The sequence below is a fragment of the Anopheles moucheti genome, chromosome 2, assembly GCF_943734755.1.
Source record: "Anopheles moucheti chromosome 2, idAnoMoucSN_F20_07, whole genome shotgun sequence".
Taxonomy (NCBI): domain Eukaryota; kingdom Metazoa; phylum Arthropoda; class Insecta; order Diptera; family Culicidae; genus Anopheles; species Anopheles moucheti.
In genome coordinates, this window is record NC_069140.1 from 74,308,346 (window position 1) to 74,328,052 (window position 19,707).

Sequence of the window (19,707 nt, forward strand, 5' to 3'; positions counted from 1 at the left end):
GATGGCGGACAAGTTGGCGGACAAGATGGCGGACAAGATGGCGGCCAAGATGGCGGCCAAGATGGCGGACCAAGATGGCGGCCAAGATGGCGGACAAGATGGCGGACAAAATGGCGGACAAGATGGCGGCCAAGATGGCGGACAAGATGGCGGCCATCTCACTTGCATTGGCGATCGTTCTCACGTGTTTGATAGTATGCAATAGCAATAGTGATGGGCGCCATGAGGTGAGTGATAAAGGGTGAAGGGGGGAGAGGGGGAAAGAAGATGTCACCTCTTGAAAAACATGCTCTCCTGGTATCGGAAATATGAAAACAGCTGGAATTGTATGGAATTTCGTACCAGTCGATGGAAAGTTTGAGCGTGAGAGATGAGAGATACTTCCCATTTCATCCATCTCACTTGCATTGGCGATCTCACGTGTTTGATAGTATGGAATAGCAATAGTGATGGGCAAATTTGTCCCAAGCTGCAGATGTCACCACTTGAAAAACATGCTCTCCTGTGCATGTGCCACAAAACAATTGTGTGCGCGGCTATGGTTTAGTGGTTTTCACAGTTGACCAGCTGATTTGGTCATTGGACAAATTTGTCAGTATTTTGTCAACTCTCGTGGCCCTGCACCTAATGGATCAAAGAATGCTATAAAACATAATCAATTGTTGAAGTAGTTCAGTAAGTAGAAGCTCACCACAGAAATCAACCGTTAATTTTTGTTCATCGCCTAAAACATCGACGTGAGCGAATGATCATGGAGGTAGTCTTTCAACACAAAAACTTGACCTAGCATTTTAGTTTTCAAATGCTAAAAGCTATGCAAATCTAACCGACTGTGCATAACACAAATTATTATTATTATATAAAATTTGCGTTGTTTGTTTTATGGAATACACAATGGTAAACATTCCACTAAATAATAAATAAACAAAAAAATCGAAAGTCACAACTTAGTAACTCGCTCATTCTGTATTGAAAAATGTATGACAGCCTGACTACCCCTCACAATGCATCAGAGAATGAGCGATCTCCCGCCAGGATATGCAATATATACGCGGCATATTTACGTGGAGTAATTTGATTGGATGAATTTTCCTCTGCATTCGGCTCCATCTGGGGATCATTCTCATTGATGACGTCACCACTGTCTGTGTTTGTACCCGTGCTCGATTGTTTCGGCTGTCTTCCTCGTCGGTGTATCTTAAACATACCATGAGTACAACCGGCTTCACCCCGTGGAAACAGGATCGGGTACTATATTGGACGCATCATCTGATTGGTCTCATACACTGGCCTTAAGGATCCTGCAGCACAATCTCCCATGTATATTCCGTGCTACCGGTGATATCGTCACAAACACACATTACCCATCTCACCTGCAGTCGGTGTGTTGTTCCGGCACTGGTCAATACCTGGTATACGTGAAAGGAGGCAAAGGCGCAGTTCATCGCGAACAGTTCATGCGATCATACGTATGACTGAACATTCATGTTAGGAGATTGCGTGTGATAAATACTCGCTGCAGGATAGACAATATCGATTAAGTCCACCACCAACTACTGGTGCTTGAGTGTTTTGTAAAGTTAAGTTAAGATCGAAGAAGTATAACTGAGTGTTGCATGGCGAATCTCCCGGAAGCACACCGAGCGAACCAATTCGATGGCAAAGTGCTCCTTGGATGCTGTAGTTGTAAATTCCACTACGTGCAGCTTCTCGAAGTTGGCGCACGTATGATTGTAGCTCCATTTAGAAGAGTACAGGTACAGTGGTAACTGGTGTTGGTGGTGATATAACCGATTCCGATATTAAATTCGAAGATGGTGATGGCCCTGGCGGACCAATTGAAGAAGATGATGAGGGGCGGCCCAGCGGCGGATAAAGCGGTAGGCGAAGTAGGCCCCTTCTTACTGCGCTTTTCGCCTTGTCTCATTTCAAGTCCCCTCAATGTTCCCCTTCCCTCCTGCATCCTTTTTAAAATTAGAGGCCCCAACTATATTTCCGCCCTGGGCCTCCAAGGGTATTGATACTCCACTGCATATCAGATTAATTTATCTTGTACAGAAGTCCCATTTTAAATTTTTGGTGTAATTTAAATAAAGATTAATGCTATTGAAATTCTTATAGTTTATATCCCACTGTGTAATACACTGTACAGTTGTTCTCAATTTGGGCCTAATACATCACATCTGTCCATGAGGACGACCTAAAAGAACAGTCCGGGATGGGTTGTCTGGTGTCATTCTTATGACGAAGTCCAACGAAGACTGGGGAGTCTAATCCGCTGTACGACAGTCAGTTCGAGGTACAGGTCTTAGAGGTCGTCATTACAGCGGTTCCTCCATAGCCCATCCATACATACGAGGCCAAAAATCCTTCAGAGCATCTTTCTCCCGAACGCAGCTAAGTCGATTTTCTTCCGTTTTGGACAAAGTCTTTGAGACGTATTGTGAGTTCTGAAACTATTTAAGTTCTTTATAGCCCCAGCTTCGTTCGTAGAGACAGGTGTTTCGAGCGGGAAAATTTCCTCAGAAAGACCGGACACCGGACTGTTTATCGGTGATGTCCTTTAACCCAAGACAGGTGTAATGTTAAAGGTCGAATTATACCAAAAGACACCGGCGAGTGGTTTGGAAATATATTTGAAAAGCACTGGTTTACAAGATATTATAGTTGACAATTTTAATGGCTGTTGACCCGTGCCTGATCGAACTCTTCTTCAGTGTAAAAATAAATTGGTTGATAAAATCACCATCAATAGACATGAACCAGAGGTAACAATTGTGTTGCACTTTTATTGTAAAACATATGTTTTATTCGATTCAATTTTACCACCGTTCGATCGATTTGCAAAACAGCATCCTTCTAATGGTACCTTATTTAAATAATCATGTTTTCCGCATGCAAAACCCATCAATGCAGCTCGTTATTTCCGACACAAACAATATCATTTATCAAATTTCAAGACCGACCCGCGATTTACAAGACACTCGGGCGGCATCGTTCTATAACCGCACCGTGTACATTAGCACCCGCTAGACCGGGCCAAAATCCCTTCACCGCACATCCCGAAGGTCCAGCAAACAAGTGTGAACGGTGAAATATACGCATTGCAGATGCAGGATGTAGCACGACCGGGGCCAGAAAACTGCTACCGGCACATCCGGCAGCCGCTGGGTCGGCGTATGGCCGTGTATGGTGCGAAAGCTCACCACCGACTCACATCCGGTGTGTACCGAGGGCTACATTACAACACGTTTCGCTTCGGACTTCCGCCGTTATCCGGACCGGTGTTTGAAGTTGTCACGGCATCGGCAGACGGTTTGGAGCAATGTTCATTGCGACTAACCTCGTGACTGTCGCGCCATGTTGGACCGTGACCAAGAACTTTTGCTCCCCTCGGAAGCATTCGTTCTGATTTTGCAATGCAAACAAACAAAACATGTAATAAAACTGCCGGGCTGATGTGCGCGGGTAGGAAAATCGTTATCGGGAACTTTCCCTGCGAGTGTGAGCGGAGTTTAGCTGGCGTGTAAATGTAAACAAACGCAGAAGAAATGGAATTAATTTCAATTCTTTTCCGTTGATTATGAACGCTGTTGGGCAGACTGTTGGAAAAACGATTGCCTAGAAACCCACCCTGTCTGTTCGATCTGTTTGATTGATGATCTTTACTTGCTAATTCCAAAGCCCTTCGGATGGCGTGAAAGTTTTCGTGAAACCCTTCTCACCGCTCGTTTTCTTACAAAATAAATTTATATGATGCATGAGATGTGTTTCTAAGAAAGGAAAGTTGTTCCTTCGCATAAAGAGACCGTTGCGAAGATGCGCTATCTCGGAGCTAATCCAAAAGAGTTTGGTGCTGCTTTTCCTGAAGCTATCACAATAATTGGTTCGATGCGGTGCAAAACTATCTCAAAATTAAAACAAAGAAAATGCTTTCCCCTAACGATAGCCGGCAAGTGGGGTTGGGACCGGGTGCTTGGATGAATCTTCTACTTCTTCCATTTGCGGACTGGCAGCGCCAGGCCGGAAAGCGCACAAGTCTGCGGAAAAGCCTACCCAATCGACTGAGAATCACTTTTCGCACCTTATCGTCGTGGTTTGGTGCAGCCAAAAACTCATTTGAAACTCATTCGGCCCAGGGAATGGGAAGGGAAAGTTATCGTCCAGTTGACCTTTCTGTTTGTCGCTTAGTTCGGTACCGAAAGTTCATCGGTGTGTCCGGCTCGAACAAACCCGCAACAATGGTAAGCCGACAAACTTTATCCATCCATATCGTGGTTCAATCGTTGGTGAGGATTTGACATGAAATGCTGTCGTTGTTTTCTTTCCATTTCTACAATGCAGTGCTGTTCGGAACTGTGTCTGTGGAGTTTTTTTGGTTGTATGATGAAAAGAAAGAAAAAACCAACAGAAAACAGTTCCATCGTGCGTGCGAAAGAATCAATGACGAATGGGTCCGGAAGCGTCAAGTGACGGGACCCACGAAAAAAAAAAATGCACTACGAAGTGTGTCTCATGTTCGTTTGGTTTGGTGTCTTCATATTTGGAACGCAGGCACAGTTGCTGGCTCTCAGGGAAAATGATTCATTCTCTCTCTCGCTCGCACTCTCCGTATGTTGGAGCTGTCCATAGCGTTGGGTATCGCGAAAAGGGATGATTTAGCACCGATAATGGATGGAAAGCCACCCTTTGGTGTATCCGTTTCAGGGCTTAGCTGTGCGTGTTTCAATTTGGTAGATTAAAATCGTGATCAACGGGCGTTTCCATTCGGTGGGCCTCTGACCTTGGCGTTTATCCTTGTGCGTGGTTCAACGGTTCGGCAAAACACTTGAAGCGTAAGGATGTTCATGATTAAATGAACATTGATCACCACTACCCCTGTCTGGCACGTTGCTGTACGCAGCCTTCAGGTTATTTGTATTTTCTTCGTTAGAACGGATAGCCAGTCATAGCTAAGGGGGGGAAGTCGAGATGGGATTTTTCGTCGGTCCTGTCGTGTTCAGCCCGGTACCGCTACAAATACACTTTTGTATATTTGTTTTATATTTCAAAAATAGTCCCGAAAGCTCAAATATCAAGTATGTGTGCATAATGTATAAAAAAAACTTTGTAACATTTTTTCATCTAAGGCTTCTAAGTGAGGCCCCTGGGGAGAGGGGGAAGGGGAGATTGGAAAGTGGTGTCTTCCGCGTGCACCACTGGAAGGTTCCACTCTAAAATCTGTTGTGTCTGCAGTGGGCCGCGAGATGTAGGAAACTTTTACCAAACGAGTTCAACCCTAAAATCCGTTGTACCCTGCAAAGTTCGAAGGGGTCGAAAATAGGTGGTGATGTTGGAATATTTAGTCAACCACTAAAGTAGGCCATAGCATGGCTCCAGCCGGGACATTGTAATTTTTGTAACTAGTTGTTTTGAACGCATGTGACTGTGTACTAGCTCCTCAGTCATGAGAGACCAATGCAATGGGGATAAGCGTTGCCCATCGGTGTGCCAATGTGCCATATCTCTAGCATCTGGTTAATGAGTTCTCTTTATGGACTAGTTAACCGGAGTCTCACTTACGCAACTACTACCTTGATTTGCATGAAGGGAAGTGCGAAGATTACTGCTGTGGGTCTTAGGTCAAGGTGTCCTCCCTACTCAACCCTGAGTAGGGAGGGATTGCTGAACCTGCGATAAGTGTCCCTCTCATTTCTCAGACGTTGACTACCTAAAGTCCTCCAAGTTAACTCCACACAGTATTCGGAGTATGCAAAAGGAGTGGTCGCTTTGAACGCGAACGTTTGACACATCCCGGATGGTCAGCGTCCAAAAGCCAACGGTGGTAGTTGACTGATGTATTGTGCGCCAAGTGTACAAAACGGTGTCCACATTAGTTGAACGCTGTCGATGCGTTCTCTGAGTAAACCGACTCTCGGCCATTTACAGTTCTTTGTGGACAGTTCTCGGTTTGTGGATATCGTGGTACGCGTCGATGCAGGGGCGCGCCACGTGGCCAAACCCGCTACTGTAGCCGACATGGAGGTCTAGCTACCTTGCATCCTCTAGTTTATACTTGGATCATACTTTGCCTATCACGAGGGGAGTGGACTGAAGCAAAGACGGTCGCCACTGGTCAATGCCTGCGTAGATGTCGTGATCATCGCGAACGCCTGACATCTAACCAATGTACAGCGCGCGGCGCCGTAGGGATTTTGTTAGCTTCTCAGTAAGGACAAATGTACCTAGGAGGTCTATCGCTGACGTGAATGTTCTAACGTACCATCCGGCATAGGTTCTGAAGCCTAATGAGTTGTTAGTCCCTAGGCGCGTGATTGTCCGTAGGCGCGTCCGTGATTGTATGAGTAGATAATAGCTCCTTTCATTGTTCAAAGCTTCTGCCAAAGAGAGCTCTGAATAGTGTGTCAGAAATGTAAATGAAGATTATTTGGTCTCTCAATCTGCGTTTTCCTGTCTATTATTTTAACAATCTAACATTATTTACTCAAGCCTACCTTAATTTTAAACCTCGTCGCTTTATGTTTTAAATTTTAAACTTAATTTGTAACAGCCACTACCAAAACTAGTAAGTAAACTACTTCTGATGATTTGTTCAAACGTCAAGTGTCACACCGAATGGAAGAAGTTTTAAATGGTAAACAAATTCGTTTACGCCCGATGTGATTAATCGTTTTTTTTTTGTTTTGCTTTCCTATATATCCGAAGGCCAAATACTAGTTTTCTGGCCACCACAGCATAGTCGCAATAGAAGAAATAAGCTTAAAGTGCAGCTTAACCTAAAGATGAAGATCGTAGATAAAGTGATCAATGCGCTATCCCTATAAAGTTGTAGCAATAGACCAGAACAGTGCAGAATTCCATGGACAAGACACGATCCTCAAAAGGCTCTAAAACTACCATCTAATGACCATTTTTTAATAGGAGTTCCGATTAGAATCCTACTGTTTAATGTGTTTTCTAATAGCTTTCATTTTCTAATTGTTAGAATAGAGCATGGATAGAATAGGTTGGAGATGAAACGATAACTGGTACAGAACTCCTCGTCCGAGTTGGAGCGATAACGAATTTTGGTAAGGGCAAACCACCCCTGTAAAAGCACTGTGCACTGAATGTGTGTCTATCCTTTTTTGGCTTATCTTTGTCTTTTCGTTTCCAGAATTGTTTGTTCCCTGATTTCACAGTTGTCCTTCTATTTCGATATTTTCAAGCCTATCCTGTCTTAATCCTACCTCATTACCATTTTGTTAGTAATGTGGTCTTATTCCTAGAGGGCGCTCAAATCGCCACAATTTCTTCAGAAACCTCTAAACTTGATTTACCTTTCACAGCCATGATATAATTTATTGAAGAATGAAATATTTAGAGTGGAGTATACCAGTTGAGTGCTCAGTTGTAGAAAAAAAAAATTCATAAATTAAACTTATGATATGTTCTAAACCCCGTAAGGCCCGATCTATTCCACACTTGTCACTGATTTTGCGTACTCCTGAAATTTTGAACACTGTCCGTAAATTAATCCACACGAAGGCATCAAATCGACCATTCCTGCGAGGATATCAAACGGCGAACCAAACACAATTAACCGGACAACAACAAAAATTCTAGCCAGCGATTCCGCTACACGTGTCTGGGACAGGGTGCATGCGTACAGCATAAACCAATTTTCGTAATGAAATTCGTTAGCACTGCTGGTTCGTGACATCGGCGAACAGCACGCAGCCAGCAGGTGAGGTGAGCCACCCAGTACGTAGTGCACGTCGTGCCAATAATGTGATGTTTGGCAGTTTGTGATGTCAAGCCGGGACTGCAAGTCAACGCACAACGTGCCATAACCCGTGTAGTTGGACCCGTATGTTCCGATGTCGTGGCTATTATCACTGGTTATTATCATAAATTAAAGGCAGCCACATCAGTGAGCATCATGGGATAAGACACCGCGACACGTGCGAGTGAGCTAGTGAGTAGTGAGCAGTAACGGCGAGGTGATGATGGTGAGCTTCCTTCCGACCGTACGATGAGCTAATCGACTGCACGACGGAAAGGAAAGCAAACTAACCGCCGACAAACGCCTGCGGTGATAAAAGTAGTTGATGAGAGCGCATTAAGTAAGCAGAAAGAAAGTGAAAATGAGCTGCTTGTTGTCTTATCGTCCATCGTAAGCAGTGTCGCGCACATCAAAGACATGAATGGTGTATGTAAAAAGGAAAGAACGCAACAGCAAAAAAAAGAATCAAATGAAAGCAATGCAAACATGCCGGGAGTATCCTTTATTCTAGCGGGAAGTGCGAAACAAGAATACAAAACACCAGGCACGGTCACGGGCGCTCGGAATTCTGGTTCAGTCGAAGCAGAAAGATAACAACAGCTTCTTGCACACCGTAGCGTAACATCTGCCGGTGCCGGGCACGCCGGTATCCCGTGAAGCAGGAAATAAAAGAAGCAGCAGCAGTAGCACTTAAGGCTCAGGTATTTCTGCCTGCGGAGATGCGCCACACCAGCGCAGCGTTAGAGATTGGTTCGAAATTACATCTGCTGCTGCCATTTTCCACAAAGTACAAGACTGCGGTTAGAGTCGCGTTTCTAGCCATTTGGGAGATCAGGGCCAGCAAGCAGAATGCAACAATGCTGGGAGAGCACGAACGAAGGAAAGCGTCAAGCACTTGGCGAAGCATCCATTTACTGTGCATTTCTCGACTACCTCGTTCGGTTGGGTGCCATCGTCTGCTTCTGCACTATTAAGTATTTAAATCTTTTCACGGTACTTCCGCTTTTAAAATGCCACAAACACAAAGTCCTGTCGCCACGTTCGTCCATCCGTCCGTTCCTGGAGGAATCGTTCCGCCATAAACAAAAAAGCAACAGTTCGTCCAATTCCGGTGTGCCGTACTTGCCCAAGACCTGATATTCAAAATATCGAACTGCACCGTACCGGAACCCGAAGTTTAGTCTGCCTGCGAAAGCTCCGGCACGGGAAAGCTCAACCGTTCGGGAGCGTTCGGGTAGTGTTCGGTTCCGTTCGTAACAGGGCAAACATCCCCCATTGCATACATTCAGGCTGTCAAAACCATTCCACCCTTTTCGGCACGGTACGTACCCCGGGCTCGAACGCTGTTGCGCTTCGCCCTACGCTACGCTTGCGGAACCGCAACCAACACCGCAAAAACCCAAGCATCATCATCGGGCGGACGACGTTCGGCAGCGGCCACGAAGCGCATAAGATTTCCTGGCCGAGCAGGCGAGCTTATGCTGGGGCTCCTTTTTTGGGGGTACGTGCGAACGAGCGAGCGACAGTTTGTTGCTGACGTTTGCCACGGGATAGTGTGCACTCGTTGGCCGCTACGGGACGTTTTATCGCCGGTTTTGTTAGCCCAGAACTAGAACCGACTGCGCAGTCCTTGACCAGCTGTTGGGGCAGTTTCGTGCGGTACGGGTGCTTTCGTGTGCTCGTGCCGTTACTGTTGTGGGTGAAGAGCAGTGTCGTGTCTACTGGTGACTACTACTCCGAATTAGTCTCGTTAAATAGTAAAACAAATAATAATAGATTGTGGAAGTAAAAATTGTAGAAGAGTATTTAAAAATCTAGTTAAGTGCTGTGATGTTCATTCATTAAAACAAACCCCTTCCTTCCGAGCGATTGCAATTTCCAGTGGTGTGTGATCGTTCGAAAACCTAAAACCCCCATTCGTAACTGTCACAAGTGGTTCGTTGAAAGCTAGTAAATAGCGATAAGTGAAAAACTGGTCCGAAAAAGTGTGAAATTATTTACCGAACATCGAAAAGTAATTACTCACACCTGGGACTCACCGCGCGGTTGCTGCTGTGGTATAAGAGAGTTGTAAGAAGAGCAAGTGTGAGGCGACAAAGGAACAGGTGCGATACGTCCTTTCGGAAAGGTTTCTGTGCGGGAACTTTACCGTACCGTGGAAAGGCTGGTCAAATGTCAGCTGTTATTTATTACTTAAATGAAGAGTGAAAATTTTCATTCGTTGTGTAAATGCATTGAAAGTTCTTGGAAGTTGAATTGGAATTTAACGATTTCACGTGAAATAAAACCTAAATTAACAGAATCAAAGTGAAGCTGTGAAGCTTACCATAAAATCGTGATGCATTATTGAATGCAAAAACAAATATCACTTAATAAATGTAAATTGAAAAAATAACGAAAGTGAGAATTGTTTAGTGGATCAAGTTTCTGTAACAAAGCGTGCGGCAATCGAATAAATCATTCCAGTGTCGATTGTGTTTGCCTCCCGTTTCGTGCGCTGCTACCGAATGGCCAACGAAGGGTGCCACCCTCCAGCCCTTATCGAACGTCCCGGCCAAACCGGGTGATGATTAGTAGCGAAAGCCAATCGATCTTCGTTAAAAAGAGCGCCTAAGGCACCGCTCAAATGACGAGTACGCGGTTTCCTTTCCTGCGTGCCGGCGCTGTCTGAGGTTTGGAAAATTGGAGAAAATTTCGGTTTCAACTTCGCCATGTGCGGTGCGCGTCCGCCATCTGTTGTTTCGGTCGGTTAATTTGATGGGAAAATCGTCTCACGTACGATCGGTTCGGGGTGGGTAGTGAGGAGTGGCTGCAAAAGGGCAGGTGGGTGTTACAGTGACGGAGAGATCCTGCAGCGCAAGTGTACGGAATCACATCGCGGCAATGGATCGCACCGATGCCGAGCAACAAGCGCCGTGCCAAGAACTTTGGCCTGCAAACAGTGCAGAGTGTGGTGGTGTTAAAAGTTTGAAATTAAATTAACAAAAAGAAAAATAAAGCCAAACAAACGGGAGTGTACGAAAACGTGCCCAGTGATCCGTAGGAATTACGTGAAAGATTTGATCCTTTCAAAGAGCGCTTGTGTGGAAGTGAGTGTTAGTGTATTTGCGTGTTACGTTACGGTGGCTAGTCGTTGAAAGTGTGTACATTTGTGCCGTTGTGTTGTGCTGTTGGTGCTATCAGAATGATCCAGTGAAATTGATACTGTTGGAGAATAATTCAACGCGCAGCGAGGCTGAGTTTCACTTAAGGCGCACGGAACAGATGCTGTGAAGTTACTACAATTCACTAGCCTGTGTTTTTTTTTCTTGGGCCTACATAATAAAGTTAGTGATCCTTACGGAGCGCTTGCTGTGAAAGGTTCTGTTGTGATAGTTTAGAAATTGCTTCCAAAGTTAATCTTCTATAACTTGACAACGAACATCTTGGAGCCAAAATTTTAAATGGTAAGTATCAAATAGAAAAAAAATTGTATTTGGTATGGTATGATGTGGAATGATATATTTACGTTTATCTGTAGAAGTTATATTGATAACTGCGATAATGTAAGGAAAATTGCATTCTACTACTGAAATGGGAAACTTCTCCATAGGACTCTAACGAACCTTATTAGTTTCTTGTCAGTGTAATTCTTTCATAATACAATGTATAATTGTTTTACAATCAAATTCGGGTTAAGTTTTTATTTTCCGAAGTATGAAATATGACTTATTATTACTATATAGTTTTCGTACACATCCACAATATTATAACTATTTGTGTTTTATTGTATCCTTTTTCGTTCCTATTCCTCATTTATGTTTTAATACTACCATTTTATTTTCTTTTTAACTGGGTTTTTTTTTGTGATGTGTTTTGTTGTGATAAACTAATTTTTTTGTGAATTAATCAGGTTAGGTTGAGAAACTTTTGAGTCCTGAGCGATTTTGTTATCAAATTATAGAAAACTGATAGTGAAAAAAGTCGCTCGAATTTTTCAATCTTATTTTTTGTCGTCAGACTTTCAACTGCCTATACAGGTAACGTTCCAATATTAGCTATAATCTGTAGTTTTAACGCTTTTTAACCAAGAGTAGAGTTTCAATAGACCAACATCGAGACCTAAGGAATGAAACAAGCCATATACACATAAATAAATAAAAATAATCATAAAAGAATAAATACAAAATATGCAAAAAAAATAAAAACAATTAAAATAATATAATCCAATAAATGAACATATAAATAAGTAAATAAATATATAAGTAAAGAAATAAATAAATAATTATATAAATAAACAAACAAACAAATAAATAAATAAATAAATAAATACATACATACATAATAAATACACAGCTATAATTAAAAATAAAAATTAGGATCATAAAACAACAAATAAATTTGTAATTTTTGTACATAAATAAATAATTAAGTAAATTAATATTTTACTTTTTCAGTTTCTTCATTTGTTTCATATGTGATTAAAAATATTCAGCTCTTTTCTTCATTTGATGAAAATAAATCGTTTAACTACGTTTCGAAAGCAGTTTTATAATCTCAAATGTAGTAAAATAGGATTTGTAAATTTTAGATTCGTAGACACATCTTCATTTTGACTTGAAGGCATGTGAACTGCGAAAACAAACAACAAAACCATACCTTTATCAAACAACACTGTCAACTGGCGACACATTTCTACCTTTTTACCTTGTGCTTTACACTAGTTTCTTTCAATATTCTTCGTCCCACCATGCAGAGTATTGTTAAAAGGTCGCTATCAATTTAATGTACGGTAAACGTGCAGCTGGTCCACCGGGAGCCACCGGGAGACAAATTGCAAATTCTTTCGCTAACTTGGTACCGGATCCAGAACACAGAATTTCCCTGGAATGGGCACAAGATATGAAAATGTGTGATGTTGTGCTCCCACGCAAACCTTTTTTTTGCGAAAACTTACACAGGCAGCAGGCACAATGCTGGGCTGTCGGGTTTCCTTGATGAGGCAACAGGGATGCTGTTTGTCGGGACGGTTTCTTATCCGGCAAAATCACGATCTCAATCAGCGCGCCACAAACATGAGACCTCAAACGACTTGATGATTGTAGCACCCGATTCGGTGTGAGGTTGTTGTGTTATGGACGTGTACCTGCCGGTCGCTTATTGCGCACTGTCAGCACAGAGAAGTCCCTTAAGTGTGTGGCATTTTTCACCTTTCTCGCCACGAACTGTTACTCCGGTACCCTTTTCCCTGCGAATCGCATCGTGACCACATTGTTTTCACGTGGGAATTTCACCTTTTTCTCATAACCATCGCGGAAAGGAGAATAGCTTGCAGTTTCGTGTCGGGGAAAATCTTTGCACACGCGACCGAGTATTTATCGTGTAATGGAATCAATTTTCCATTTTGTCTCGCTGTTCGCTAGGTTGCTCTTTTCCTTCCACGTAGCTAGCAGAATAGCGAAGAGTACAATAAAATGTAAGCTCGCATTATTAAAGCACTCGCTTTACAGTGCTCTTGTGGCCAGCATTCGCCAGGAATTGGGTCGCTTTAGTACCGGACTTCCCCAGCCAAGGGGATGTGGAGACGCTTATCCGCAGATCCGTTCCGGGACAGTAGCCAGCAAAATGGGATGCCAACGAAAAATCAATTGGGTTTCAGGATGGTGGCCCTTCATAAAAAAATACGCTGCATGCCTGCAAACGATCGGGAAGTGCCGAGGGTGACCGATAAAAAAATCTGAACCTCAGAAAGAATTATTTTGCTGTTTAGTGATTTATTACAAAGTGCTCCTTTTTGTGTGTGTGTGGCATGAAAAAAAAACACTTGCGTTACATTCCCGTTGTGCTAAGATTCCATCGTCTGGTAGAGAAAGTTCTCCAATCGAACGGAAAACGTATAGCTTCTGGAAGGCCGCCTGCTCGTTTGCCCTAGCGGAGCCATTTTTACCTTTCCATCTACAGCAAAACACCTCAGCTGTGAAGCGGTATCAGTGCGAGGGCTTCAGGAAGAAAATCCTCTTACCGAAGACACACTTTAACATACGACCAAGGACACCGCTTTTATTCAGTCCACTGACCAAAAGGGCTTTTTTGTTGTTGTGGTTTCCCATACACTCAAGGATGGGGGGGGGGACGGTCGGACGAAAAAAAATGGTAGATTCGTGCCGGGATAGCTCAACGCCCTCATGCGGTTTATCTCGGCTGCAGTCAGCATAAATCCGAAACGTGCTCCGAGCCTTTTAAAAATGGGTGTCCCTGTTAAGTAACTTCAGAGACCACCCGTAGAAGGGAAGGCGGGCAAATGGTTCGTTAATTAATTTAAATAAACACAACTCATGTAACACACTGTTGGAAGCTGGATAAAGCAAGACCATAACTTAACAGTTTATGTTTTGAAATGAATAAAAATATTCATAAATGTATTAACACACGTGGTATTATTTTAGATACCTTTTTCCATTTTAAATAAATAGATATGTGATAAGCACCTATTCGGGCAATATTATGATCTTTATATTCCATCAAAAATGAAACATTCATAATCTAAAATGACGAACGCATTTCTATCATACCAAAATGATATATCTTAAAACTTTTGCATCTAAAATGAACACTTACAAAATTCACTAAAATCCACTTTTGCAGTACGTTTTCAAAATGATTGACAATTCGTCATGTTTTGGTAAAAACAACTCAGTATAAGAATATAAAGAATATTAAAGCGTTTTGTAGTTAGTTTTGCAGAAGAACAATATAAAGTTATAAATTATGTTATTTTCTATTACTTCAATCTGTTGACTTAACTATCAGTTAAGCTCTCATTCCGTGGAAAAGCTCATTATGGAAAATCAGATCTATTTCCGTGTGTCCATAATTGGTACGACAGAACTCTTCTCGCCTTCGCACACACTTCAGGCTTCTAAACAACATATAGCATCACCTAATATGCCTAATCTCTATGTAGTTGACATATTGTAGCCATACTTGTACAACGTACAAATAATACTTAAATTATCCATATTTAGTTCCATCATCGTAAGTTTCATATTTTAAACTTTGAACCTCATCGCTGTGAACTTTCTCTCACTGTGCACCGAAAAAGCACATCAAGAAACGGATTGGTCGTGAACCTGTTCCGGTTTGGTCCCAAATTTTTAATGAAACACACCCACGGGTGGGCTTTAAACGATTTACTTAAAGGTTATTATCAAAATGTCAACAAAACGTTTCGAGGGAACAGTCAACGGTTGCGAAGTGGCCAATGGAAACGAGGAAGGACATTGTGACGAACCTTCTACAGTTTTATCACGCTCTATGGTGGTATTTCAACGAACCGTAGGTTAAATCGTATCGATTAATTAACTCACCCCTGCCTTAAGGGTATTCAACCGTTTGACACATTTGAGCCCCTGGTTTCGGTAATGGCTTCGAGGGTGGAGATTTTTTTTTGTGTTTTAAGCTCATAAATATCCTGAAAATTTTCCAATAAACGACCCGTTATCCCTGGAGCTTGAGCATCGATCGTACATACATTCCTGCCCGTACGACACCGCTGTGTCACGCAAAGGTTCTCAAAGATCGCTTTTTCGTTAGTTTTTTTATTTTGTTATTTGGTTCCTGTTGGCAAGTAAGTTATTTTCATTTCCCGCTGGCACGTGGTGTTTTGTCCAAAAACCTAACAAAGGTGACAAATAGTTGACATCCCGCAAACGCAAACTTGAAATATTTCACTACCACACACTCACACACAGCCACAATGAAAAGCATATTGTGGGAGAGAGAGCGAGAGAGCGATAGCTTGTGATCGTTGTTCGTGACATGTGGTTCCCAACTAGTCACTTTCCGGGATCTCGACCCTTTTTTGTGTTTGGTTTCTCTCATCATTACCCAGCCGGACGATGGAGAAATTTTCCCACCGACCCACTGTGACTGTGTGGGATTTAGAATTCATAGCCAAAAGGATACTTGCATCCTTTGCTGCTGTGTCTGGAATGCTGCAACCATTCGTCATTTATTTTTTCCCCCTGTTGAGTTTAACCTCTCGGGTTTCCAACAGGCAACACGACCGGACCGGAGCCAACCGGGCTAATCCAGTAGAACCTAGCAATGCTGGCGTTGCGTCAAATGCATTTCGCGATGCTTCTTGTATGCCATTCGCCTTACCCGTAGGCACGTGAATTATGAATGCAACAGTAGAACATTCAGACCACTTTCTATATGCATACGGATTGGAAATTTCCTTGCTAACACACTTTTTCGGCAGTGGAAACTTCATCCTCCGGTGGTGTGTTATACTGTTTTGGGCTTCAATTTTTTGGGTTCACCGGTAGGAAATAAGGAAGCAGAAAACATTTCGCCATGATTATGGTGATTGTCTGTTCTAGTGCCTTTTTTTCACGAAGCATACCAAGGCCTATTTTTCTTTTGTACGTTTTACGGTACGGCGCGAAGCTTTCTTGTGAACTGCACTTTTAAATATTTCATGCTACGGTATGGCAGCTTCCGCTGTGTGTAAACTTCTGGCGGAAAGAGAGTAGACTCTTTAACATGTTTTCACAAATTTGCCAGCCAAATGTGAGGACATGCGAATATGTTTCTTATGTTAGAGCTGAATAACGAACCGACCGACGTGTGAAGAAGGAGCACCATTTTGCCGCATTGCAGTGATAAGAAAAATCGCACGAAGGTAGCAACGTTCTACATTTTTGAAAGCATAATTATTGCATGTTGTGCTGTATGCTCACAGTTATATGCAGTTTAATTATATTATGATATTAAAGTAAATATTAAGAAAGAAAAACTATATTTTCTGTATATACCCAAACGAATTATTTTTGTGATAAAACTATATCTACACCTGCTGTTTATATTTCCATGAATGAAAATATCAAATTAAAACTGTGTTAGTAGCGCTTCAAAGGTTGAGTATTCATAAATCTAAGCATCCATAATTTTATACAAGTCGTGAAAGAGAGCATACATAGAGAACATTGAGCAATTTGCTGAGTTAACCGTGATTTCACTATTAAAGAGGCAAATAGACTTGCTCCGGTAGTTTGAAAATGTCATCAAAAAGACAATTAGTGATTCAGTCGGCAAATTATTCTTGTAAATTTCCTACAGTTAAACATGTCATTAAAAAGATTCCCGATGATGCAGTCTTTTAAGGCATCCTAGACTTTCAAGAATATTTCTTTTTGAATTTGATATCGAAGTAGTTTTTTTCTCGTGAGAACGAATACATTTTATAAACTACATTTAATATCTTACATGCCCGATCAGAGAATTAACTCGACTGCCAGTAGGTTTAGTTTTATTTTGTTATGGTACCGTGGCCCGTTGATGTATTGCTAGCAGTGTCGGTCTTCACACGACATTACCGGTTTAACACCCCATTGGGACCAATCTCCCGTACGCTAGACTGACTATACTACTACGGCTAAATAAAGTCAAAGAAAGCCAGAAATGGCCGACATCTTGAGGTTGTTGTGCCGGAGACGAAACGAACAGATGGAAAATAAATTAACAATCAAGAGTAACTCCTAGACCCTTATAATATCTTCAACTACTAAAAATAAGATTATCATGAACGCAGGCATTCACTTCTTCTACTTTTGTAGGGATATTTTTTCATTAGTAAAGATATGATTAACTATTTCGAAGCAGACTACAGCGGTACGCTCACGACAAATTGTGTCACAATTACTGAACAACTTCAGAATGATTCTTTGTGACTATTCTGATAGAGTATCCACTGTTAAACGCTCCGTCAAAGTTATTCAGATTCATTGCAGCACTTAAAGGATATTTATAGTATTGTACGAACAAAATGGAGCTTTTGTTTGACACCCAAGAGACTTTAGGACTTGCTATAAAAAAATGGTACATTCTCTGAGATTTCTTTGCGAAAAGATGATCAATTAAATTCTTTCTTGATTCTATTCTTATTCTTAAAGTATTCTTTGAGTAAATTTCGGTGCTACATTTTTGTTTATACAAAACAGTTTTGTTTTTTTTTACGAAGAAGTTATTATCTAATACATAAGAATCCATAATAATAGGTGATTAATCATACCCTAGAATACGATTTAATCACGAATACTAACAATCGTCACCGGTAACATTTAACATCGTAGCTTATTTCGACGATCTCTTCGAACTCCCAATCAAACCTGCATCTCAAGCTAACGCATCCATTGAAGCGTTATAATGAATGTTTGTATCTCAACCAGTCTCGCCATCGTATTATCGGTTCGGTCAGTAAGTTAATTAGTACAAATGTGCAACCATCCACTGCCGAAATTTGCCGACTGTGGATCGGATAGTCTGCTACAGTTGCGCCCACCAATGTTCGTCCCAAAATCTTTCCCTTCTGTGCGAGAAAAACCCCATCCCTACGTCTGAACCACGCGGGAGACCTTAGTCCTGGAAGGATCAAGTGTCATTAGTTTGAGGTAGGCCAATTAAGACAGTTAACAAGCGAGCACTTTCACATTTGCTCGAAACCGTGCGAGAAGCAGTGCGTCTTAATGAAGACATGAGGCGTTGGGATATATCCATCAGTATCCAACCGAACAACTGAACAGTATCCAAACAACAAGTTGTCACCTTGTTAAGTAACTTCCTCGGGCCAGACTGCCGTGTTAATGTTGCTAATGTTCGGCGAAATGGTTTAATAGTAAATTAGACTTACAGAAATAGTCCATCTGCATCGTATAAAGTGGAGTAAAAGATAACATTGAAGTAAGTTTCATGTCCTTTTAAAGATATTCAGACTTAAGGCTTCTGTATGTCTCCCTTAAAACCATCATTCAAGACGGATCTATTCGTGTGCACTTTAAAACTATATCCATTCGTAACCATAGCTAAACGACATAAAACCCAACGTCAATGCTTTGCTGCAACCCAACATCCCTGCAGATGAGAAGAAACCGAACGGCAAATGTGAAAGATTGCCTCGGTCTTGAGGGCAATCGAAAGGATTCCCTGGAATGGAATGGTTTCGCAAATACGGCAGGCAAATCGACGCTACACAAATCGAGCGGAAGAGAAAGCACATCTTCCGTCTTGGGGGTTACCGAACGGGTAAAGTGACATTTCAGGGAAGAAAAGTGAAACCAAGGCAGCCACTTTTGAGCTTGCAGTGGAATAAATTGAACCGTTCGATTGGAAAACGGAAGGAGCAATTTGTCCTTGCGTTTCTTCGGGCTTATTGGATGGACGGACGGGCATTGTATATGTCAGAGATGATGGATCGGATTGAAAAGATACAATCTTCCATTTCAACCGTGGGTTATTGAAACGAACTTTGTTCTTAAATGAAGTTTATTTACTTTCTTTGAATCTCCTCTTTACACATTCAACTGCCGCTCCGCTCACCGAACGCCAAACTCTTTCTGCTGAGTGGTATCGCAGATCCGAACCGTTTGAGGTAACGTGCTTTTAATGATCTCGTATAAATAAGACAGGAAGTAAACTTTAATGAGATAAAGCGCTCTTCTAAACGATCCACCCGGAATGACTTGAAAGAAAGAGGGAAGAATTTCCCGGCTTCGTTTCGCCACAAATACAACGTTCTCTCGTTAAAGCCGCATGCACAACTTTCCAGTAGCTACACAACTGCTCCAGCAGATTCGGCTGCTTCGATCTCTATTGATATTCAGATATTCGTTCGTTCGGAGGTCATTAAGCGTGCCACGCAACCCTGTATCGTCCATTACTCGACGCCTAATGAAGCGATAAATTGTTCGCTACTTCTATCGCTTCTTATCTTTTTGTTCTTTGTGTTGTGGATCGTCACCTAATCGCATGTAAGACAGATGGACCAAGTTGTGCTCAGACCGTCGGTTATCACGCGAAAGATGTTTCGGTTTTAGGTAAAGAATAATGGTATTCATGTAAGATAGTGAAGGTTGCAGACGTGGAGTTTTCTTTGCCGTTTTTTGTACATTTGCAGACTGGTT